A 20,849-nucleotide genomic window follows, 5' to 3' on the forward strand; every position below is an offset into this window, starting at 1 on the left:
AGGGAGGGAGGGAGAATTCTGTTAGAAGTAACAAAACCAAGTTAACAGATGCCTGAAATTATCAGTTGAGTGACTAGCAGCTGTGTGATTAGGAATATTGAAACTCAGAAGCAGTGAGGAAAGTGATGAAGGAAGGAAAACAATCTGCCAAGGCTTATAAATGTAGCAAAATTGTCACGTACAATTCAAGAAATTAGTACATCAAAAATAACCATAGCCTTGCCATTTGATTAACCTGAAAATATTTCTATACAGCTCAACATTTTGGCATGTTACTGAAATTCAAATGACATAGAGACAAGTTTGGGTATTAAAAGTTAAGATGTTAAACATAATCATCACAGGAATGTTGAATGAAATTGCTGCAACATATGCTCAATGGGCTAAAAAAAGAAAATTAAAGCAGAGTCTACTGCAGATATCCACTAAGATCAATATATCTGTTCATTGATGAAGAAAAAAAGTACATTTAAAATATCTAAGGAAAAAAGAGATAAATCAAACTGAACAACTGTATTTGTGTCTTTATGAATAGTTATTTCAGACATGAAATCCTTTCTCTAATATTTAACGACAAATATAGACAAAAAAGAGAAAAAAGTAAATCTAACTAAATATCATTCTGTTGAGTCTCATTTTATATCCAAAGACAAATAACCCAACAATGGATGATTGGCTATACTTCTACATGGCAAAAGAATATTTATATAAACATATTTATAGCAAATCAAATCATATATAAGTAAAAATACAACATAGCAGAGTTTATTAATCGCTTCTGTATCCTCAAATTTGGTGTCTAATTTGTAACATAGGACTGAGAAAAACACATTGTCTCTCCACAGTTTGTAAGGTTGTGTATCAAACCGTGGAGCTACTACTAACCAAAGCAAACAATCAGTAGTGAAGATACAAGCTACTGAAACAGAGTAAATCTTACCACCTCTTCATTAGAAAAAGGATTATTATCAGCAGCATAGAAAGGACTCAAAAAAATTTTAACAAACAGCAACAATACAATTAAAATTGAGAGATGATCTGAATAGACACTTCTCAGAAGAAACACAAATTGACAAGTGCCTGAATTGTGCTGTTTTTAAAATGAGTTAAAACGTCTAGTATTAAAAGTAGTTTTATAAATTCTCAGGAAGATGTGGATGAAAATGAAGTTTTACATACTGCTGTTAAAAAGATAAATTAGTACATGCTTAATCAAAATCAAAACAAAGATTCTGTGGAAAAATAAACATGTGACCCAAGGACACTGCATCTGAATACATTTCTGAAGGACTCAGCAGTATGTCATAGAAGCACATACACATCCACGATTACGTCAACATTCTTCAAAACAGCCTATTGTAGAATCAGCATAGATGTCCATCAGCAAATGAATAGATTAAGAAAATGAGACAAATATCAAAAACTGGGTTTTATTCAGCTCTAAGAAACAATATGCCATTTGTGTTAAAAATCAATTCAACTATAGATCTTCCTTATTGTACAAATTAAAACAGACTCAGAAAGACAAATGTGGACCTTAAGAGGTAGCTCACTTGCTAAATGCACTTACTGCACTTTCAGAGGATGGTAGTTCCCAGAACCCGAACTTGTTGGCTCACAATGTCCAGTAACTCCAGCTCCAGAGGATTTGACACATTCTTCTGGCCACTGTATCCTCACAAGTGTACCCATGTATACAAAGAGAAATTCAAATAAAAGCAATTGTAGGATTGCTAGACTATATATGGACAATATATATATATATATATATATATATATATATATATATATATATGAGTGTGTGTGTGTGTGTGTGTGTGTGTGTGTGTATACACACTTTATGGATGCCATGAATGCAAAAATCAAGACTGTTGGGGAAATGAATCAGAATAGTAGGAGATGAGAAAAGGAGACTGGAAGGGTGGACGTTCTCAAAGTACATGGCATACCTGTAAAAATGTGTGGGCAATGAGTGTACACTATTAACAACGTAAAATTTAAATCTTAACTAAAACTGTCCACGTTCATTGAAGCAATATTCACAATGGCCAAGATATGGGATCATATTAATTGCTCAGCAAAATATGACTAAGTAGATACATATAGTTTCTAGGCTCATTGGGTGGTTATTAAGTCATTAAAGATAAATGAAATCTTATCATATGCAGTGAAATAGATGGCACTGGAGGATACTGTGTTACCTGAAACACTAATCAGAATAACAGTTACTAGAAACAGAAAGCCAGAAAAAGAGAAACACCTGTTTTCTCTCACATGTAGTAAATAACAAATGAAAATATGGTCTTAAAGTAGAAATCTTTGGTAGGCTTTGGGAACGGAGCTTGTGAAAGGATGGTGTGGGGAGTAGGATGACTGTTGGGTAAGACCAATGTATGATGTATGATGTATTCATGTTCATAAGCATCACACTAAATTCCATTAGAAGTATTGATGTGTTTCACTTAAAAATACTATAATTGTGTGTGTGTGTGTGTGTGTGTGTGTGTAACAGCAACAATTCCAATACATACCTTCAAGGAGAGACAGACAAACCTAGTGCTAAAGTTTGATTTTAAGGAAGCAGCCACTACTAAATAAATCATGTGGAAACTTCACCAAAATTGAAAAATAGACCTATCACATGACCCGCTTATACAACTCTGGAGCACATATATATGTATATTTATGAAGATTTATATTTATATAAAATCTCAAGGGACTCAATAGTCTTCCACAGAAATATTTACTATTTGTATGTCCCTGTTCATTGTTGACTTTTTTACAGTAAGGAGGAAGAAAAGGTACCAGCCTAGTTGTCTATCAATGAACAATGAATGTTCGTGTATACAGTGGAATTTTATTCAGACTGTGAACAATGAAATTAAGAAACTCTCAGAGAAATGGATGCAAGTGGAAAACATTACAATTACATAAAGTAAATAAACCAGAATAGGAAAGACTAACCGGAAATGTGCTTTCTCGTATGCAAATCTTATTCTTTTACTATTGAATATAAGTATTCAGTAGGACATACATTGGACAAAGGCCAAGAAAAAACAAGAGAACCCATGGTTTTGCAGAACAATGAGAATTGTTTAGTAATAAGGTAAGAAAGATAATAAAACTAAGTAGAAGGGGAAACACTAGGAATCAAGGGATACAGTGGAGAAAGAGAGGCAGTGAGATAAGACAGAGGCAGCCAGTGGGGTTCACAGAAATCAACTAAAAGGAAACCTCAAAATTCCACATAGATCAAAGAAGAACATATAATTTAGTAAGACATACAATGGATAGCAAACTTCAAAAAGCTGGAGTTCCAAAGGATTTTACTAAAAAACAAAACAAAAAGACCTATTATGGGATAGATAGATGATACAGGGAATAAAGCATTTGGTATGTGAGTGGAGGATCAGAATCCAAGTTCCAGAATATACATAAATGCTAGGTCAGCATAGTAGCTTGCTTGTAACTCTAGTCTGTGAAGACAGAGACAGAAGATCCTGAAGCAAGCTCTCTAGCAAAACAAGAGATTTGGGAGAGTTTTGGGTTTGACTGAGGGACTCTGCCTCAAAATAATACATTTGAAGAGTGATGGGGAAGGATTCTCCACCTCAACCTTGGGAATCCATGAACACATATATGTGAACTCACATATACCAACACACACATACACACACACACACACACACACACACACATATCACATAACCAGACATACAACACACACTTTACACATACATACATACACATATTACATTTTAACCATGAGGAGGAAAAATATTATGTTCTGTTAAAATTAAAACTGGTAAGTGGAGTTTTTTCCTCCATAGGCCTCATTTGCAAAAGGGACAATGAAAAGAGTTTAATATGAAAAGTTTTAAAGAACCAGAAAGAGATTTATTTTGACTTTGTCTATTGTATCCCTAGTAGCATGGGGTTCTCATTAACAATCATGACATCTGGGTATGGCAATTGGGTGTGTGCATGTGGGTATGTGTGCTTTTGAAGATAAAACACAAGGCCTTCCAGGAGCCAGCATGGTTTCTACCTCAAAGAGACAACACTAGGCCCATTTTTACTTTTTATTTTGAAATAGAATTTCATGGAGTTTCCCATGTTTACTTTGAATTTAAATGGTAGCACAGGAAATCCTTGAACTTGTGATCTTCTGTTTTAACTTTCTAGGAGGACTAGATTACACTTGTCTACTGGGCCCTTCTTGTGTGCTTTGTAATATGTCAAACTATCAATAAATCGACAAATTTCCATTAATGGCTTGGAATTGTGCAAACTGTATTTTCAGAATGTAAAGGAGTGCAGAAGTACCATCTAAAGGTATTTGCTAGGAGCTCTGGGGAGAAAGACAAGCTGCTCAATGTCTACAACTTAGACTGAGCGGGGAGAAAGAACGAGGTATATCAATGCTGTGCTGGAATTCCCAGGCACTGCCTGCACTCCTTTCCCTCCCTGTTGGCCAAATGGGCTTCTTGCTCAAATTGGAAAATTCATGATGTAATGGATGCTCACTCAATTTCTGAACATCCAAAGCAAACAGCCATGCTGGACAATTTCTCTGTTGCTTGTGTTGACAAGCTGATTTGCATAAAACTTTTACATGAGGGATTCCAAAATACATCAAAGCCATTCTATAACTAAGAGCAAGAACAAAAGTGACATCTTAAGGATATCTCCCTCCTGTATTTATTCTCAAATTACTTTTAATCCAGTGCTATCATAGAATTATAAAGTATTTTTAATCATTGTGATTTGAATTTAGCTTCAGTTATTTTCAATTATTTTAATGATTTGTTTGTGATATGTAGTTTTGCCAAAGAAAAAGACTTTTGCTCCTCAGTCAGGACTACAGTATACTGCAAGTGCTTCATGCTATGTCAGTAGGCTTTTCTCATCTATCAAAGTTGGAAGACTTTAAAAATTGTACCATATAGAAAAACACAAGCTTGGACAAATTCTTGTTTTGAGAAACTTTGAAGTCTTGACAACATTCAATTTTTTTTCTTTCTAGAATAGCTTGTACAAAATAAAATATAATTAATAAAAATATTTAATAATTAATAAAGATATTTGATTTTATGATTTGACATATATGAAGATAAAATATTAAATTATCCTTAGAATATCATATTGCTTATTGCTCTATAAAAAATACACATATTTATGTGAAATGACATAAACTCTCTTAACTATTAAAGCTTTGCTCTACAAGAATTTCATAACTTTTACAAACAAAGGTTCCAAGAATATATTTAGTACTTGAGTGGTCCATGGTAGTTAGTAAAGTGTAAAGTTGGAATTGCTTTAACTACAGATAGCAAATACAGTTTTACACAGAATATCACCATTAATGTGTGAGTTATTTAACAATTAACATGAGTCTTAGAAGTTTCCAAAATGATGTGATAGGAAAATTGGGCCATTACATACATGTATTTTAGCCAACAAGTTTCTATGAACAGCCCATGTAGATGAAACAATTATTGCACTTATAAACATTAACCTTTCTAAGCCTGTGGAACAAGATGATAAAACATGGCATATGAGGGAATAGTGTCCCACCAACAGAATTAGAACACACCAGCATTTCCTATACATAAAATAATTACAAGTGTTGTAGAGACCAATATCTCTACAGGGGTCCAGCAGCTTTCAGGTCTACTTGAAGGGACTGGCTTTGAGAATTTAAAAGAAACTATTGCATGGTATAATTTTCTTATATGAGTCAAACTATATTGAAGTATTATAGATGGAGTCTTTAGTACATGATTCACTGAAGAAATTAGGTTATCAATCTCAAGTCCTACAATTTCTATATGTACAAGTGGATATCTTCATTATCTGAAGAGACAGGTGTACAATTATGGCTTAGGTTCTATCTGTTCAATGCCTTATTTTTTATCATCTATATGATCAGATGCTTTAGAATTTAAGTTCTTTTAAAATACTTCTTGAATAACCACAGATAGTCTTTGGCTAAAAGTGGATTCAAGCCACCAATACTCATAATATATGGGAATCTTATAATAAAATTTCATTTAAATCACTTTAAAAGTGGAGTACGGATTCTTATTCACCCCACCTTATTTTCCGACCATACTTAGAGCCAGTATTCACTCGCTAAGAGATGATCAAACCATTGAACATAGAACATACTTTAAAATAATTGTTAATTGTCTCAAGTAAGTTGCTGAATGCCTGTATTCAAACTGGTACAATAGGAAATGTATAGCAAATGCTCCATAGTTTGTCTCAAGATCTCCTGGTTTAGAAAGATTGCTGCTTGCTAACCTTACAGAAACACTCCATATATATTCCTATCCCCAAAATAAAGCCAAATCCAAACTGCAAAATACAATTTCCACTGAACATCCGTTCACTGCTTCTATATCATTGTATGGAAGATCAATATGTCAATGGAAAGAAAGGCTTGAGGTTCAGAGCTAATATGTCTATTATGCCCTCTACTCTTGTTAAAATTCCAAATTATAAGCTTTAACGCACGGAACTACAAATATATATTACTGTTAGCTACTTTAAATGCTATTTGAAACTGGAAAGTTACATTGTAAGTAAAATCCACATACCAAATGAAGACAATAAAAGTTTAAGAGCATCACATTTATATCACATATAAATATTTAAAATTTGCTTTAGGGGTAGAAAATTATTTTCCATGATAATAAACTCTAGAAAGTTTATGAAAATACAAGGGTCAGAATTCTGTGTAAAATTTTAACAGTAGCATTAATCATGCATGGCAGCCTCAAGTAATACAATGAATTTTTTAAAGTCTTTGAATTTCAGTTTATATCTCTTTGGTCTCACCATTCTTAAGTAATAACTGTACTGCAAAATTAATGTCTATAGAAACATGGAAAAGGCTTCTATCATTAAACAATCTGAGTAATTTCAGTCCTCAGATTATAGTGCAGGAATTGTTATCATCATATACTGTCCATCTTGATATTCTAGGAAATTATTCTTTAGAATATATTTTGAATTTCAATTTGCCTAAAAATGTGTTTAATAACAAAGATCCTTTAAATAGATTTGCCTTTTTCAAAATTATAATCACTAAGTAATATTTCATAGAAAATTTCAGATCAAATTTTCTTATGAACATAGATGTAAAAATTATCAGTAAAAAACTTGCAAACCAAATCTAAGAACTCATTAAAGAGATAATACTACCACGATCAACTTGGCTTCATCCTAGATATGCAAAGATGGTTTAACATATACAAATCTATAAATATAATCTACCATGTAAATACCATGAAAGACACACTATTAGATTTATATTATTAGTCATAGAAAAGGCCTTTGACAAAATACAACACCTTTTTATGTAATATTCCTAAAGAGATTACAGAAACAAGGTGCAAACTTCAGTATAATGAATGCAGATTACAGCAAGCTATTGCCAAAATCAAGTTAAATTGAGAGAAATTTTAAGCAATTTTATTAAAAATGAGAAAAAGACAAGGTTGTTTATTCTTACCACTCTCAGTCAGTGTATTACTTGAAATCATAGGTGGACCAATATTGCAACTTAAAGGGATCAAGTAGATACGTCTCTAAATGGATGGAGTCAAAGTTTATTTATTTGGAGATTACATAGTAGTATACATAAGTGACTCTAAAATTCAAATGGAAACTCCAACACTTTCAGCAAAGTAGCTAGATGCAATATTAAACCACATACATAAGTAGCTTTTCTGTGTATAAATGACAAACAGAATGAAAAAGAAATCAAAGAAACATACCTTTCCCAATAGTCTCAAGTAATATGAAATATCTTGAGGTAACTCTAACCAAGCAAATAAAAGACTATGACACATTGAAATATGAAATTGAAGAATATATCAGAAGACCCATGCTCAAAGATCAATAGAATTAACATAGTAAAAATGACCATCCTGCCAAAGGATGCCAAACTATGGATTCAATGTAATCCTCATCAAAATTCCAACACAATTATTCATAAATCTTGAAAAAAATTTCAGTTTCATGTGAAAATGCAATTATTTCAAGAAAGCTGAAACAATTTTGCACAATAAAAAAACAGCTGGAAATGTTACCACTCCCAATTTCCAGTTTTACTACAAAAAAAATAAAATTAAAAATTAAAAACAGCATGGTATTAGCATAAACATGCTGATCAATGGAATCAAACTAAAGATACAGACATAAAACTTCACATAGATGGGCACCAGATTTTTGATAAATAAATCAGAAATGTACACTGAAAAAGACAGCAAGTACAACACTTTATGTTGTTTGAACTGGATGATGTTTGAACTAGATGACTGCATATAGAAAAATCCAAATAGATCCTCACTTATCAACGTGAAAAAACATAACTACAGATGGATCAAAAACCTCAATCTAAATCTAGATACACTAAATAGCATAGAGTAGAAAGTGTGGAATCGCTTTGAACTCAATGTCACCATAAAAGGCTATGAACAGAAAGCCATTAGCACAGTAACTAAGATATTTTTAAAAAAATAATAAATGGGATCTCTTGAAACTGAAAAGGTTCTACACAACAATAGAGACCATCTTTGGGAACATTCCAAGCTATACAATGCAGAAAGTTTTTACCCATATCTGATAGACAGTACCCATTATGGAAGAATATACAAAACATAAAACCTCAAAAATTCAGATAACATAAAAGCAAATAACCCAATTAAAACTAGTATCTGAACAGATTTCTCAAAAGAGGAAACTCAAATGGCTGAGAAACATTTAAAGAAATGTTCAACAACCTTAGTTATCAGGAAAGTGAAAATTCAAAATGCATTGAATTTTTATTTTACATATGTCATCATGAATAAGATCAATAATACAAGTAATAGTTTATACTCAGAAAGATATGGAGTAAGAGGAACACTCATCTATTACTGGTAGGAGTTCAAACTTGTACAGATACTATGGAAATCTGTTGACAGTTCCTCAAATAGATGAGAATCAATCTACCTCAAGATTCAGCTATATCACTCTTGGGGTTATACCTAAATGTACCCTGAGACACATGCTCAACCATGTTCATTGCTGCTCTATTCATAACAAACAGAAACTGCAAACAACCGTAATGGCACTCATCAGAAGAGTGGATACAGAAAATGTGGTACATTTATACAATTATAACTTAGATGTAAAAAATAAAATCATGAAAATTCAGGAGTAAATGGGTCCATCTAGAAAAATCATACAGTGAGTTAGACAGATAAGGTATGTATTGACTTATATACGGATAATAGATGTTAAGTCAATGATAATTAGTCTATAGTTGTTAAATCACAGAGGACACATGATACATATATACATAGACACATGCAAGAGAGGATATATATATATATATATATATCCTCTGTCCTCTGTGATTTAACAGTTATAGCCTGATTATCATTGACTCAACAGCTATTATCCGTATATAAGTCAATACAAACCATAGATTAGATAGATAGATAGATAGATAGATAGATAGATAGATAGATAGAGTCTGGGGATAGGTAGAGGGGGATTCAGATAGATTTCTGTAGTAAAAGGAAATATACCATACAGTTATGGATGAATGAGAGTACCTGAATTGGAGCTTAAAGTTAGGAAAGTTACGAGGAGAGAGAAGGGGGAAGAAAGGCAGGAAATGTAAAGAGACATCTAGAATTAAGGGGCATTTGAAGGGTCACATGGAAACATAGTATTGTAGCAACTTCCTAAAATATATACATAAATGAAGGTGACTTCAGGGAAATCACCATATAATGGGGAAATAGAGCCCCAACAAGATACCATTTGGCATCAATCATAGGCTCCAATACAGAGATTTGGTTATATCTAATTTGGTTTTGCCAAAGGGTTCTGATAGGAACCCCCAAACAACCCAGTCTGTTGCTAACAATGTAGGTTGCTCTCTATAATCTGAAGATAAGGCCTATTTTTGAAGGCAATACCTATGCAACTGATTTAACCTGTAGTAGTTGAAATGGTGGCCACATTGAACTCTACTACTATGTGCTAATATGTTTGATACTAGAAGGTACTCCAGATGCTACCAATGAAAAAACATAAACAATAATCTAGCAACAATCCCCTTAATATACAATGTTATGCAGCTGGAAAGCTATACTGGTGCAATTGTGGCATAAAACTTGTGATAGTGACCATCAAATACCTAATTTTACTTAAGACACACTCTATGAAATGCAACCTACACTCTACCCAGCTTGGTTGACTAAGAACTTGAGGTTAGATAGCCCAGAGACTTAGAGTAAAGTAGACTATATCCAAAAACTTCTGTTCTAAAACAACATCAGCCAAAACGGGCTAAAAGTGTATCATAATGACATTCTGCTATATCCACAAATAAATACCTTGAACAGCCATTATCAGAAAAACTTCTTCCTGCAACAGATAGAAACAAATGCAGAGACTCACAGCCAGGCATTATGCAGAGAGTGAGAGACTTTAGAACAATCATCCCTAAAGGAGGTATGTCTGCTAAAGCTCTCTCCTCAGGGAGTAGGGAACTGTGGTGAAGTGTAGGCAGAAAGAGTTTCAGAGCCAGTGGGAATGGAGGAGACCAAGGAAAGAGGGCCTGTATGAATTTGCACCAGATGGGGTACTAACGAACTGAAAGAAGTGGATGCAAGTGTCCATTCCTATCCCAGAAGTTATCTAACAATTAATAATTGCTTGCAAATGAAAATGTCCTTTTCTCCATGAAATTTTTCACAGGAGAAGCAAACTACTCTTAATGGTAGTCTCAATACCCTGTAGTCAATGGCCAACAGAGAAGGAACTCAGTGGAATCTTTAGAAGTTCCTTGTCTCATGAGGTTATGCAGGACTTTTCCTAACGCTTTTATAGTTGTTATCATTAATTTTATCTTATGTTTTATATATTTTTCTCCCTTTTTACCATACAGATAATAACATATATCTTATGGCTTTTATTTTAGTGTTTTAATGGGATAACTGAGGGTTGAATAAGTGAGTCTCTGTTTTTTTGCACCTCTTCTTTGGCTCAGTTTCTTCTGTTTGTTGGTTTTGTCTCATCTTATTTCATTTATATTACTCTATTATTATCTCTTAGACACCTGTTTGTTTTCTAAAGAGAGACAGAAAGAGAGTGGAATTGGATGGGAAGGAAGGAGCTGGGTGGAAGGAGCTGAGAAGGGTAGAGGGAGGGAAAACTTTCAGGATATGTTATATGAGAAAAAGTCTATTTCATATAAAAGAAGAGAGAGAGAGAGAGAGAGAGAGAGAGAGAGAGAGAGAGAGAGAGAGAGAGAGAGAGAGAGAGAGGAGAGAAGGCCAGCACATATGTGATAACTTTTATTTTTTGTTTTGTTTCCCTTTGTCAGAGACAGTACTTTGTGTATCCCAAGTCATCCTCAGATGCTCTGTGAAGCAGAAACTAAGATCTTCCTGCCTCCATCTTCCAAATGCTAGAACTCTATGTATGTGTCAACAAATTTCATTTATATGGTGCTGGGGTTTAAACTCAAGGTTTCATGCATCCTAGGCAAGGAATTTATTAGCTAAGTTACATCCCCAGGTCTGATTTCATTTTATTAAATAATGTAAGTACACATTGTATATTTTAGGTATAAAATGTCTCCAAAGGCTCAAGTATTGAAGGCCTGAGCACTAGGTGGTGCTGCTTTCCAAGATTACAGGCATTATTTGTGTCAATGAATCTATCTATTGATGAGTATATAGCTGAATAGAATATTATTATATAAAGCCTATTAGGATGAAGTAGATCTCCAGAGACAAAACTCTGGACAGTGTGGAGGTTTGAATATGCTTGGTCTAGGGAGTGGCTCTATTAGGAGGTATGGCCTTGTTGGAGTGGGTGTGTCTTTCTTGGAGGAAGTGTATCACTCTGGGAGTTGGCAGTAAGACCAGTGTTCTATTTGCTTTCTGTACAAGGTCTTGAAATCTCAGCTCCCCCTGTGCTGTTCTCTACTGGACGCTGCCGTGCTCCCACCTTAAGGTTAATGAAGCTCAAGAAGAAGGAAGACCAAAGTGTGGATGCATCAGTCTTTCTTAGAAGGGGGAACAAAATACAGAAGGAAATACAGAGACAAAGTGTGGAGCAGAGACTGAAGGAAAGGCCATCCAGAGACTGCTCCACTTTGGGATTCATCCCATTTACAGTCAACAAACCCAGACACTATTGCGGATGCCAAGAAGTGCTTGCTGACAGGAGCCTGATATAGCTGCTTCCTGAGAGGCTCTGCCAGAACCTGACAAATACAGAAGAAGCTCGCAGCCAACTATTGGACTGAGCATGGGGGTCCCCAATGGAAGAGTTAAAGAAAGGATTGAAAAAAACGAAAAAAAAGAGAAAGGACTAAAGGAGCTGGAGGGGTTTGCAACCCCATAAGAAGAACAATATCAAGTAACCAGAGCACCAGAGCTCCCATTGACTAAACCATCAACCAAAGTGTACACATGGAGCGACCTATGGCTCCAGCTGCATATGTAGCAGAGGATGGCCTTGTCATGAATCAGTGGGAGGAGAGGCCCTGGGTCCTGTGAAGGCTCGATGCCCCCAGTGTAGGGGAATTCCAGGGTGGTGAGGTGAGAGTAGGTGGATGGGTGGGGAGCACCCCCATAGAAGTAGATGGATGGGGGACGGGATAGGGGGGTTCTTGAGTGAAAACCAGAAAAGGGGATAACATTTGTAATGTAAACAGAGAAAATATCAAATAAAAGAAAAGAGAAAATCAAACGATAACGGACTGAACCTCTGAACCTACAAGCGAGCTCCAACTAAGTGTCCTTATAAGAGTTTCCTTAGTCATGGTGTCTGTTTGCAACAATAAAACCCTATTGAAGACAGAAGTTGGTACTAAGAAAGGCTGCTCCTACTATTGTAGATATTAAATCAAATTATCTAACTATAAAATTAACAGTACATAATACTGTAGAAAATATGGTTAACAATTATTTCAAAAGCTCTCCCTTGAATATTTACAGAATGAAGCAGCATTTGTTACAAAAAATAAAAATCATAGTATTATTAAAAAGGTATGATGAGATTGATCAGCCAGCATTACTTTGGTTGTCATAATGAGAAACGCTAACTTTCAGAACGTTAACTAACCGCACGGCATCCTCACTTCTGGTAGAGGTTGTGCTCATGGTCGGAATTCCCCAGACATTACCTAGGTGTTCTATTGGGAATAGAATCAGTGAAGCATATATCTGTATATGTTACTATAGTAACAATACTGCATTGTCTGTAAGTTCTTTGGATAGTAAACCTGTGTGATGGATTTTAATGATAGCTTGTCAACTCAAGTGCTATCTAGTTATTATCAATCTATCTATCTATCTATCTATCTACCCATCATCTACCCATCCATTTGTCTATCTTTTGGTCATCTACACGAATTTTTACAAATGTTTTTAAAATGACATAAAAATGCATAAACTATCAGTAATATTCATGGCTTTTTGCATTTAAATAATACCTTCATGATTTGTTTTTGTTTATTGCATTTATTAGTGTTCCAGTTTCACTTTGTTACTATGCTAAAAAAAATTCTGACCAAAATCAAATTGATGCAGAATTTGTTTGGCTTACATTTCCATAACCCCATCCATTATTTAGGGAAGTCAGAGCAGGAACCTTTAAGCTAAGGGAAGTTTAAGGCAAGAACTTGGAATAGTAACTATAGAGGAGGGCTACTTGCTAGCTCACTCACAGGCTTTCTTATGTAGCCAAACCCAGCTGCCTAGGGATGGTACCATTCGTAGTAGGCTAAGCTTTCCACATTTATAGTCTACCAAGACAATCCCTTACAGACATGGCCATAGGCTCTTCTGATGGGCATCTCTCAATTGAAATTCTCTTAGATGACTCTAAGCTTTATCAAGTTACTAGCTGAAGGTAAGACATTTAGAATAGAAGAAAAATTTGTAAGTGTAGGTAGCATATCAGAACTGCCAGTCTTTTTATCTTTTCATGTTTATCTTCTGCTTTACCGCTTGCATTATGATGTGCTTTGCACTGGGTGCCTGGCTCCATATTGGTTTTCTATTAGAGCTCCTTTTCTCTTATGGATGTTGATCTTCCACCCTGTTTTCAAATATGTTTTTGAAAGTATCTCTATTCTCCAAAGAGAAATATGTGAAAATGTTTCCTTAAGCCATAAGATTTTTTCATATTTATGAATCTAGCAACCAACATGTTTCCTGAAGGAAGTGCCTTTAATATGTCCTGGCATCTCTAAAAAAAATATCACTGAGCTGGAGAATATTCTAAGCAATGAAGAGAACTCTCAGACTTTCTCCTATTTCTGAAAATATTATGCATGAGTGGGATAAAATGTAGAGTAACATGACAAAAATATAGGAGGTGCTTGTAATTCGTGGTTTGTTTGGAGGAACCTATTCCAACACAGAGACACAAAGCTAAAAGAAAGTGATCAGTCATCTGAGTGCAGGAGGAAGTAGGTAATTTTCCATGGTCTGTGTTATATCTTGCTTTTGTGATAAACCCAAGTCAAGGTATGGTTAGCCTAGTCTTGTTCAGAGTGTTGGGGAGCCAGAAAATAATGTTTGATAATATAAAGTTTAAACATTGGACATTTTATACATACTTGAATTGATAGTTATTAACAATAGGGAATGAAAGTTAGATAAAACATTTGTGAGAATAAATGTTTATACATGCATGTAAACACACTAAGTTGACACTGTTAAAACTGCATTGACAGGAGAGGAGCTTGGAAGGCATTAATGAGGAGAATAGCAGGATAAAAGTGATCTGATCATGCAAATAGGAAAAGGGGGCTCTTTAAGGAAGAGGAAGGAGGTAAACATAAAAGAAAGAAGTGGATAGAATAACAATAAGGATGTCTTAAAAATTCACAAAGAATCATACTATTAATCACTTGCCTAAAGTTAAAAACAATAATACATGTGATTCTATGGATAAATACATATACATAGTTTTAATAAACTTGTCTCATCTGGACTGATGGTACTTTCTCCATGAGTCAAAGACCACTTAATAAAAATCATAATAGCAGACAGAGAAGCCCGATTTTGACTTGGCTATGAGTCAGAAACTTTCAAAACATAGAGCCTATAGTCTTTGCCCATGGTTAACCCCTAGAGGTGAAAGGTAAGTCCAGATTGTTGAAGACAACATGTACTTCAGTAATAGAGCCCAGAGACTCATGGGTTAGAACTGACATGAATGCTTCATGCCTGAAGACTAGTATCCACAGTACCAGAAGGTGTGAATCAAGCTTCTGAAGGTGAGAGGTAACCAACAGTCCTACTGACCAATGGCACTTACGAACCACCTCAGTGACCAACATGCCATGATAACCCTACAAAGTCAGCTGTGGCACATATAACTTGATCTAGCTAACAGTTCTTCAATTGGACTTAAGATATGCTCAACAAGAGAAAAACTGTGCCTAGTATTCAAAATCTAGCTCATTTTGAGTGAAATTTATTTCCTGGAAGAAAATTTACATTGCCTAATTTTTAAATTTTATAAAATTTTAAAATTTTAAAATTTTAAATTTTTATATTTTAATTCATGAAGTCTATATTGTCTGGTAGGCCCTGGGTCTATAATAGATTAGATATTATTGGATAGATTGCCAAAATTCCATTCGAAGCCACAATTTCACAACTACCTGCTGCCACTGTTGCATTTTGATGTCACTATTTCCTTATGGTTATATAATTCATCTCTCCAGTGACTTCTCAGTCAAGATATGTTAGAGGTAATTATATGGGAGGTTTTCATGAAGGCATACTCTCACTGGGATGTTATCTGGTATAAAATTTTATGATTGGCCTAAGAACCAAATATCTCTGTTTGTTTTGTGGATCCCTAATTTGGTACAGTATTTTTAAATGCTGTAAATTTTCTTGTATCATTAATTCATTTTCCTCAGTAAAGTATATCATTCTCAAGAACTTTAAACACACACATATGCAGATGCACATGCACATGCACACACACACACACACACTTGGATACAGACCATTTAATGAGCTTTATGGTCAGCTTCTAGAAGTTAACTTCATCTTAGGAGAACTGATTTTTCCAGAAACCATCTTGTTATCTGTTGTTGACAATCACCAACCTTACTCTTGTTATGCTTAAACATAAATTTTCAAAGGACACACTTCTTCATGAGTCCACATCATGGATTATATCTCAGGCTATACCAGCCCTTTCCTGTGTAATAATGTTCCAGTGGTGCTTAGATAGTCTACTCCCCTAACCACCAACTTTTCGAAAAATATGGAAAACATCATCTAGAGTTTAGAGAGACAGATATTTTATTATGGCTGTGAATTTATATTTTTAAAAAATGCTTTTATTTCCATTCCAATGGATTCTTATGAAATTAAACAAATTTTAAATATTTTCTTGATCGATCAAAATTTAACAGAATCCCATAGGTTTGTTTGTTTGCTTGTTTGTTTGTTTTTCTGCAGCAAATAACTGGGAAATCATAACATTTATAAATGTGTGCATGCCGGAAGAATAATGTAGACGGGAGACTGTGTTTGGAATATATCAGTGAGAGACTGCTATTACTCTTACATTTTCCACACATCCACAGACATGCTTTGAGAAGCCTAATAAACATGCATGAAAACCACTTTACCATTAAAAGAAAGCACTTTTGTAAAAGCAGACAAATATACAAATTAGGACTCTGTCTTTCTTACTTCATTTAGATTTCATAACCTAATATGCAGCAGTGTCAGCTAGCATACTCAAGGCAAGATTGTAAATATTTGCCAAAGCATATTTTCATGAATAATGAACTCAAATGCAGATCTCAAGGGAGACTATGTCAGTCATGCAGACAATGTCTGTTCATCCTCAGGAGCTTGGGCAGCCTCCACACTACTGCCCAAGCACCTGGCATGCACGTGAGGGATTTTGGAGAGTAGAATATACAAGAACATCATAATTCATCTGGACTGACACAAGTTGTTTGGTCCGTCATTAAAATCACTGGTATTTATTTTGTTGAAAAGTAAAACAGACATTTTATGTGGGAAAAACTGTTCTGCTTACTTGGAAAGGAGCTTTCAAACTTTTTCTTTCTTTCTTTCTTTTTCTTTAACATACAGATGCCTGTAACACCTGGTAGCTGTCATGTGTTACGCAAGTTCTACAAATGATGGCACTGTCCAGATCAGGGGATCTTTTGGGCAAAGTCATGGGACTTCTTTCTTACTATCTCCAAGTAATGGGTGTCTCCTCCACAATTAGAACTGAACATCAGAAATGAGTTCTTTGTCAAAGTTTCTCTACTATAACTTAGAAAGCAATGCTAGTTGAAAGAGGTAAATTAATCACCTAGAACAGTACAAAACAAAATTCAATTATATAATTTTCCACTTCTCGGAATGCAGAATTGTCACCAAATGAATAATGCAATGACAACAATACAAAGAGTCAGCCAACACTTCATGCAGTTAAAAGGAAAATATCTCCTTCCTTACCCTCCAGTCTTGAGTACTACCTTTAAAAATGCCTCAAAAAATAGTTTTAAATGTATATGTGTGAGTGCTAGGACCCACTTATCTCTGCCTCCTCGATATCAAAAACTACTCACTTTTTCTCTCTAATTCAGTTTAACTTATTCTTTGAGGATTACATACATGAATATAATATATGGATTCCCTTCAGTCATACTCTTCAACTCTAGGTTTCTGTCACTCTATGTCTTGTCTCCATCCCAATTTTATGCACACACACACACACACACACACACACACACACACATCACGGAGTCCATTTTGTTGTCCTATATGTGCATGGGTATAATGCATGGCACTAGCTCCCACACTTTTAAGGAAAGCTGACTTCCTCCTCCCTCCCCTAGGGTTGATTAAAAGCCTGTAATTTTTCATGTAGGAGTGGCATCCTTCTTACTGGCAAGTTGACTGTCGCAACTTTGTTCAGGTCTTGGAAGGTAATCACAACTCCTCAGAAATCCTGGGACAACACCCCTGATACTAATTTACAGCAATCTCCCATTCCTTGCAATGTGTTTCTTTGAAGGAAAGAGATGTGGATAGATATCTGACTGGGGATTAGCATGGAACTGTTATTCTCTGCCGTAGAACCTGTAATGGTTCTTATCATTTTTGTCCTTCTGCTATAAGAAAAATCTTGTCTGATGATGGATGGGAGCTTCTACAATAATATGTATTTAGAAGTTAATAGGATACTATATTCGTTTAGGAATAGAATAGTAATAGATTCTCCCTCCAGTCTATGACATTTCTAGCAACAATTGCTTGGTCAAGGTTCCTTCCTATTGAACATAACTTAGATCAGTCAGACAGCTACTGTTACTTCTAAGATGTTCATGTCACAGTGTACTAATGACCTATCTTACTAGGCTGGACTTTATTTCATCTCATAGAGTTTGTAGCTAGGTAAGACTGTTGGTAATTTTTCTTCTCTTGCAGCCTACATATCACCCTTCAGAATGATAGAATCAAGCTATCAGAAAAGATGTTACCAGGTCAGTACTGGCTTGACTTTTCCATGTGGTAGGACTACAGTACATGTTGTCTTCAGTAATAGGCCTTTACTCTGAAGTCTGGTTTGCAACCAAGAGCAAGGACAGTGTACTGTATTGTTTGTGGAGTCTCTTTTACCTCCTTGACATACCTCCTTGAAATTTTTCCACACCTGGCACTGGCTTTTGTTTGACAATCTATGGCTTCTGGAAAGAGTACCATCTTCCCATGTGACATAATTCTAACTAAAGTATTTATGAACATACATATATATATATATATATATATATATATATATATATATATATGAAGCTTTTAGTGTAGTAGGTTTTCATACATCTTTTTTACACAACCTTAAAAATCTTTCCTTTCTAATCCTCTCTCTTTCTTTATATAATTTTCAGTGATAAAACTCAGATCACTATGATTTGGTAGCAAGTATTTTACCAGCTGAAATATCACCATGGATTATCTGCTATAACTATGTTTCCAGCCTCTTCAGATACCTTCAGGAACCCTCAACAGAGCAAGTAGTGAATTGGCCCAAAAATATGGCTCCACCTTAAATGTCTACTATTGATCTGTCTGTGGTTTCTCTCCCCATCCAGCATGATCACAGTTTCTCCTGAGTGCATACTAACTTCAGTTTGAAAAAGCTACTTTCTTTTTATTTTACTTAAATAAATATTGTCTAACCACATATAAGTCAAGTCTAGCCTGGCTTACATCACAGAACTGTTATGGATAAGAGAAAACATCGTATCTCCCTTGGTACTGTGGTGTACCATCTCTAGATTCTAGACTGTGCTAAGACTGGGAATATACTTAACGTTTTGTTCTTTCCTAAAACACAAAGTCAGTGCAGGATGGAAGCACAGGAAGTTGTCTGAATTTGTGATGGAAATCATTGGTTTTCTAGGACGCCATTGTTGAATACTACAATTAAGATATTACCTATAATTCAGAATCAGTAATTCTGCTTATTATAAAGTTTCTTTTGATTAGAAGAGTAGAAAAAATGAACAAGCAAGGTATATAAATTATGAGGAATATCAATATTACTGCTTTTAAAAACTATGCCATTTGTATTTGAGATATTCTCACATGTACCATGTACTGTATGATTGTCATGCATATATATATGGCATATGACTATGAGCATCTACTTAACCCTTGCTATTCTCATGGTTCGTGTCTCTTCCTTTCTTACATCTTTTTTCACAGTACACTAAATGTACATCAAAGACATAAAAGGTAAATAATAAATACTGTAACAAAGAAGTCTTTAAAAATCTTTATAGCAATTCTTTGAATAATTGTGCTAAAACCAATTAGTTAATGTTTATTTGTTCATATTCACATATTATATGTATGCACGTCTAACACATACATACATAATTCTACATTCATAAGGTGACTTAACAAACAAAATACCTTTGTTAACACTAACATCATATATCTATATAAACAGGTTTGGGATACATATGTGTATATACATTCACCCATTTTTGTAGCATCTAAAACTTGTGAGTGCATAGAAATCTAAATTCCTAAACTAGAAATACAACTACAGCTGTTAAGAAAGAGAAAGCAAGAATAAGAAGATATTGGAGATATGTCCTGAACACATGCTCTTAAATGTTTTAAAATGACTCTCTAAGGGAAAACCTGTACTATCTTTTTAGGTAATTGAATATAATAATAAACTACCATTAAGTTCCTATCTTTATTCCTGTAAATTAGTGTATCTCCCAAAATTCACTAGAGAAGCTTCTTTTTATAGTAGATGATGATTATCAAAGAGGGTCACAATGGAATCTCACACACAGAATAACAGACTGTGGAGTGTTCAGTCTGAAAGAGATGTCCATGTCAAATCCATCAACTGAAAGTTCAGGTATCATCACGGCAAAGGTGATTGGAAGACTGTAAAAGCAAGATGTGGTGGATGTCTGCATGGAAAATGTATTTTACAGGTATGACAGCTGTATGGTACACATGACCTCATATGTGAATGTACACACAAGCCTGGACAAGTTCAAGCCAGCCAAAGTCCCAGTATAGAAAACGGGATACATGAAGTCCCACCCCTGGCTTAGGAACTTTTGGCAACTGATGGCTGCTGGGATAGGGAGAGACAAGATTCAGCTTTTCTCAAGGATGTATCTAGATGATGGCCCTACCACCATGCACATAGAAAAAGCACTGCACGGACTCAGAAAGTATATATATATATATGGAGAGAGAGAGAGAGAGAGAGAGAGAGAGAGAGAGAGAGAGAGAGAG

The sequence above is a fragment of the Grammomys surdaster genome, unplaced genomic scaffold (assembly GCF_004785775.1).
Source record: "Grammomys surdaster isolate TR1022 unplaced genomic scaffold, NIH_TR_1.0 752, whole genome shotgun sequence".
Lineage (NCBI taxonomy): Eukaryota > Metazoa > Chordata > Mammalia > Rodentia > Muridae > Grammomys > Grammomys surdaster.